The sequence below is a fragment of the Aquarana catesbeiana genome, linkage group LG02 (assembly GCF_042186555.1).
Source record: "Aquarana catesbeiana isolate 2022-GZ linkage group LG02, ASM4218655v1, whole genome shotgun sequence".
Lineage (NCBI taxonomy): Eukaryota > Metazoa > Chordata > Amphibia > Anura > Ranidae > Aquarana > Aquarana catesbeiana.
In genome coordinates this window covers 636,493,788-636,499,718 of record NC_133325.1, presented here as the reverse complement: position 1 = coordinate 636,499,718, position 5,931 = coordinate 636,493,788, and positions in this window count along the sequence as shown.

Here is a 5,931-nt window from a genome sequence, read left to right as displayed (position 1 = left end):
AGTCCCCTTGCAGTTTGATTGTGGTGTGAAAGTTATGCCCTGCTAGCTGTGTTGCTAATATGCCCTCCTAATTGATTAATTGCCAGATTCAACCCACACCCAACACACAGTATAAAAACAAGGCCAACCTTACGGGGGAACACATACAGGGGGCTGCACATACAGGGGGTTCTTCCAAAGAAGTGGCGTTCTTAAAATAAGTGGCACTTCTGCTCTTGCCCAATCCACCTGAACATCTTCTTCTCTCTTCACAGGTAAACCTGCGTTTATATCTCCACATACCTTAAAACTGAACATTGCATGACTGCAAAAAAGCTTATTGGGTAAATCTGTTTGTCACCACTGTTTCAACTCCATCTGTAGCCATGCTCACATTGTTTCAATGTTTATTTAGCCATTAAGTCTTACCTAAATTATGGGTTGCCTTATCTTTACAATTTTGGCCTTTTAGTCCCCTTGCAGTTTGATTGTGGTGTGAAAGTTATGCCCTGCTAGCTGTGTTGCTAATATGCCCTCCTAATTGATTAATTGCCAGATTCAACCCACACCCAACACACAGTATAAAAACAAGGCCTTCCTTACGGGGGAACACATACAGGGGGCTGCACATACAGGGGGTTCTTCCAAAGAAGTGGCGTTCTTAAAATAAGTGGCACTTCTGCTCTTGCCCAATCCACCTGAACATCTTCTTCTCTCTTCACAGGTAAACCTGCGTTTATATCTCCACATACCTTAAAACTGAACATTGCATGACTGCAAAAAAGCTTATTGGGTAAATCTGTTTGTCACCACTGTTTCAACTCCATCTGTAGCCATGCTCACATTATTTCAATGTTTATTTAGCCATTAAGTCTTACCTAAATTATGGGTTGCCTTATCTTTACAATTTTGGCCTTTTAGTCCCCTTGCAGTTTGATTGTGGTGTGAAAGTTATGCCCTGCTAGCTGTGTTGCTAATATGCCCTCCTAATTGATTAATTGCCAGATTCAACCCACACCCAACACACAGTATAAAAACAAGGCCAACCTTACGGGGGAACACATACAGGGGGCTGCACATACAGGGGGTTCTTCCAAAGAAGTGGCGTTCTTAAAATAAGTGGCACTTCTGCTCTTGCCCAATCCACCTGAACATCTTCTTCTCTCTTCACAGGTAAACCTGCGTTTATATCTCCACATACCTTAAAACTGAACATTGCATGACTGCAAAAAAGCTTATTGGGTAAATCTGTTTGTCACCACTGTTTCAACTCCATCTGTAGCCATGCTCACATTGTTTCAATGTTTATTTAGCCATTAAGTCTTACCTAAATTATGGGTTGCCTTATCTTTACAATTTTGGCCTTTTAGTCCCCTTGCAGTTTGATTGTGGTGTGAAAGTTATGCCCTGCTAGCTGTGTTGCTAATATGCCCTCCTAATTGATTAATTGCCAGATTCAACCCACACCCAACACACAGTATAAAAACAAGGCCTTCCTTACGGGGGAACACATACAGGGGGCTGCACATACAGGGGGTTCTTCCAAAGAAGTGGCGTTCTTAAAATAAGTGGCACTTCTGCTCTTGCCCAATCCACCTGAACATCTTCTTCTCTCTTCACAGGTAAACCTGCGTTTATATCTCCACATACCTTAAAACTGAACATTGCATGACTGCAAAAAAGCTTATTGGGTAAATCTGTTTGTCACCACTGTTTCAACTCCATCTGTAGCCATGCTCACATTGTTTCAATGTTTATTTAGCCATTAAGTCTTACCTAAATTATGGGTTGCCTTATCTTTACAATTTTGGCCTTTTAGTCCCCTTGCAGTTTGATTGTGGTGTGAAAGTTATGCCCTGCTAGCTGTGTTGCTAATATGCCCTCCTAACTGATTAATTGCCAGATTCAACCCACACCCAACACAAAGTATAAAAACAAGGCCTTCCTTACGGGGGAACACATACAAGGGGCTGCACATACAGGGGGTTCTTCCAAAGAAGTGGCGTTCTTAAAATAAGTGGCACTTCTGCTCTTGCCCAATCCACCTGAACATCTTCTTCTCTCTTCACAGGTAAACCTGCGTTTATATCTCCACATACCTTAAAACTGAACATTGCATGACTGCAAAAAAGCTTATTGGGTAAATCTGTTTGTCACCACTGTTTCAACTCCATCTGTAGCCATGCTCACATTGTTTCAATGTTTATTTAGCCATTAAGTCTTACCTAAATTATGGGTTGCCTTATCTTTACAATTTTGGCCTTTTAGTCCCCTTGCAGTTTGATTGTGGTGTGAAAGTTATGCCCTGCTAGCTGTGTTGCTAATATGCCCTCCTAATTGATTAATTGCCAGATTCAACCCACACCCAACACACAGTATAAAAACAAGGCCTTCCTTACGGGGGAACACATACAGGGGGCTGCACATACAGGGGGTTCTTCCAAAGAAGTGGCGTTCTTAAAATAAGTGGCACTTCTGCTCTTGCCCAATCCACCTGAACATCTTCTTCTCTCTTCACAGGTAAACCTGCGTTTATATCTCCACATACCTTAAAACTGAACATTGCATGACTGCAAAAAAGCTTATTGGGTAAATCTGTTTGTCACCACTGTTTCAACTCCATCTGTAGCCATGCTCACATTGTTTCAATGTTTATTTAGCCATTAAGTCTTACCTAAATTATGGGTTGCCTTATCTTTACAATTTTGGCCTTTTAGTCCCCTTGCAGTTTGATTGTGGTGTGAAAGTTATGCCCTGCTAGCTGTGTTGCTAATATGCCCTCCTAATTGATTAATTGCCAGATTCAACCCACACCCAACACACAGTATAAAAACAAGGCCTTCCTTACGGGGGAACACATACAGGGGGCTCTTCCAAAGAAGTGGCGTTCTTAAAATAAGTGGCACTTCTGCTCTTGCCCAATCCACCTTAACATCTTCTTCTCTCTTCACAGGTAAACCTGCGTTTATATCTCCACATACCTTAAAACTGAACATTGCATGACTGCAAAAAAGCTTATTGGGTAAATCTGTTTGTCACCACTGTTTCAACTCCATCTGTAGCCATGCTCACATTATTTCAATGTTTATTTAGCCATTAAGTCTTACCTAAATTATGGGTTGCCTTATCTTTACAATTTTGGCCTTTTAGTCCCCTTGCAGTTTGATTGTGGTGTGAAAGTTATGCCCTGCTAGCTGTGTTGCTAATATGCCCTCCTAATTGATTAATTGCCAGATTCAACCCACACCCAACACACAGTATAAAAACAAGGCCTTCCTTACGGGGGAACACATACAAGGGGCTGCACATACAGGGGGTTCTTCCAAAGAAGTGGCGTTCTTAAAATAAGTGGCACTTCTGCTCTTGCCCAATCCACCTGAACATCTTCTTCTCTCTTCACAGGTAAACCTGCGTTTATATCTCCACATACCTTAAAACTGAACATTGCATGACTGCAAAAAAGCTTATTGGGTAAATCTGTTTGTCACCACTGTTTCAACTCCATCTGTAGCCATGCTCACATTGTTTCAATGTTTATTTAGCCATTAAGTCTTACCTAAATTATGGGTTGCCTTATCTTTACAATTTTGGCCTTTTAGTCCCCTTGCAGTTTGATTGTGGTGTGAAAGTTATGCCCTGCTAGCTGTGTTGCTAATATGCCCTCCTAATTGATTAATTGCCAGATTCAACCCACACCCAACACACAGTATAAAAACAAGGCCTTCCTTACGGGGGAACACATACAGGGGGCTGCACATACAGGGGGTTCTTCCAAAGAAGTGGCGTTCTTAAAATAAGTGGCACTTCTGCTCTTGCCCAATCCACCTGAACATCTTCTTCTCTCTTCACAGGTAAACCTGCGTTTATATCTCCACATACCTTAAAACTGAACATTGCATGACTGCAAAAAAGCTTATTGGGTAAATCTGTTTGTCACCACTGTTTCAACTCCATCTGTAGCCATGCTCACATTGTTTCAATGTTTATTTAGCCATTAAGTCTTACCTAAATTATGGGTTGCCTTATCTTTACAATTTTGGCCTTTTAGTCCCCTTGCAGTTTGATTGTGGTGTGAAAGTTATGCCCTGCTAGCTGTGTTGCTAATATGCCCTCCTAATTGATTAATTGCCAGATTCAACCCACACCCAACACACAGTATAAAAACAAGGCCTTCCTTACGGGGGAACACATACAGGGGGCTCTTCCAAAGAAGTGGCGTTCTTAAAATAAGTGGCACTTCTGCTCTTGCCCAATCCACCTTAACATCTTCTTCTCTCTTCACAGGTAAACCTGCGTTTATATCTCCACATACCTTAAAACTGAACATTGCATGACTGCAAAAAAGCTTATTGGGTAAATCTGTTTGTCACCACTGTTTCAACTCCATCTGTAGCCATGCTCACATTATTTCAATGTTTATTTAGCCATTAAGTCTTACCTAAATTATGGGTTGCCTTATCTTTACAATTTTGGCCTTTTAGTCCCCTTGCAGTTTGATTGTGGTGTGAAAGTTATGCCCTGCTAGCTGTGTTGCTAATATGCCCTCCTAATTGATTAATTGCCAGATTCAACCCACACCCAACACACAGTATAAAAACAAGGCCTTCCTTACGGGGGAACACATACAAGGGGCTGCACATACAGGGGGTTCTTCCAAAGAAGTGGCGTTCTTAAAATAAGTGGCACTTCTGCTCTTGCCCAATCCACCTGAACATCTTCTTCTCTCTTCACAGGTAAACCTGCGTTTATATCTCCACATACCTTAAAACTGAACATTGCATGACTGCAAAAAAGCTTATTGGGTAAATCTGTTTGTCACCACTGTTTCAACTCCATCTGTAGCCATGCTCACATTGTTTCAATGTTTATTTAGCCATTAAGTCTTACCTAAATTATGGGTTGCCTTATCTTTACAATTTTGGCCTTTTAGTCCCCTTGCAGTTTGATTGTGGTGTGAAAGTTATGCCCTGCTAGCTGTGTTGCTAATATGCCCTCCTAATTGATTAATTGCCAGATTCAACCCACACCCAACACACAGTATAAAAACAAGGCCTTCCTTACGGGGGAACACATACAGGGGGCTGCACATACAGGGGGTTCTTCCAAAGAAGTGGCGTTCTTAAAATAAGTGGCACTTCTGCTCTTGCCCAATCCACCTGAACATCTTCTTCTCTCTTCACAGGTAAACCTGCGTTTATATCTCCACATACCTTAAAACTGAACATTGCATGACTGCAAAAAAGCTTATTGGGTAAATCTGTTTGTCACCACTGTTTCAACTCCATCTGTAGCCATGCTCACATTGTTTCAATGTTTATTTAGCCATTAAGTCTTACCTAAATTATGGGTTGCCTTATCTTTACAATTTTGGCCTTTTAGTCCCCTTGCAGTTTGATTGTGGTGTGAAAGTTATGCCCTGCTAGCTGTGTTGCTAATATGCCCTCCTAATTGATTAATTGCCAGATTCAACCCACACCCAACACACAGTATAAAAACAAGGCCTTCCTTACGGGGGAACACATACAGGGGGCTCTTCCAAAGAAGTGGCGTTCTTAAAATAAGTGGCACTTCTGCTCTTGCCCAATCCACCTTAACATCTTCTTCTCTCTTCACAGGTAAACCTGCGTTTATATCTCCACATACCTTAAAACTGAACATTGCATGACTGCAAAAAAGCTTATTGGGTAAATCTGTTTGTCACCACTGTTTCAACTCCATCTGTAGCCATGCTCACATTATTTCAATGTTTATTTAGCCATTAAGTCTTACCTAAATTATGGGTTGCCTTATCTTTACAATTTTGGCCTTTTAGTCCCCTTGCAGTTTGATTGTGGTGTGAAAGTTATGCCCTGCTAGCTGTGTTGCTAATATGCCCTCCTAATTGATTAATTGCCAGATTCAACCCACACCCAACACACAGTATAAAAACAAGGCCTTCCTTACGGGGGAACA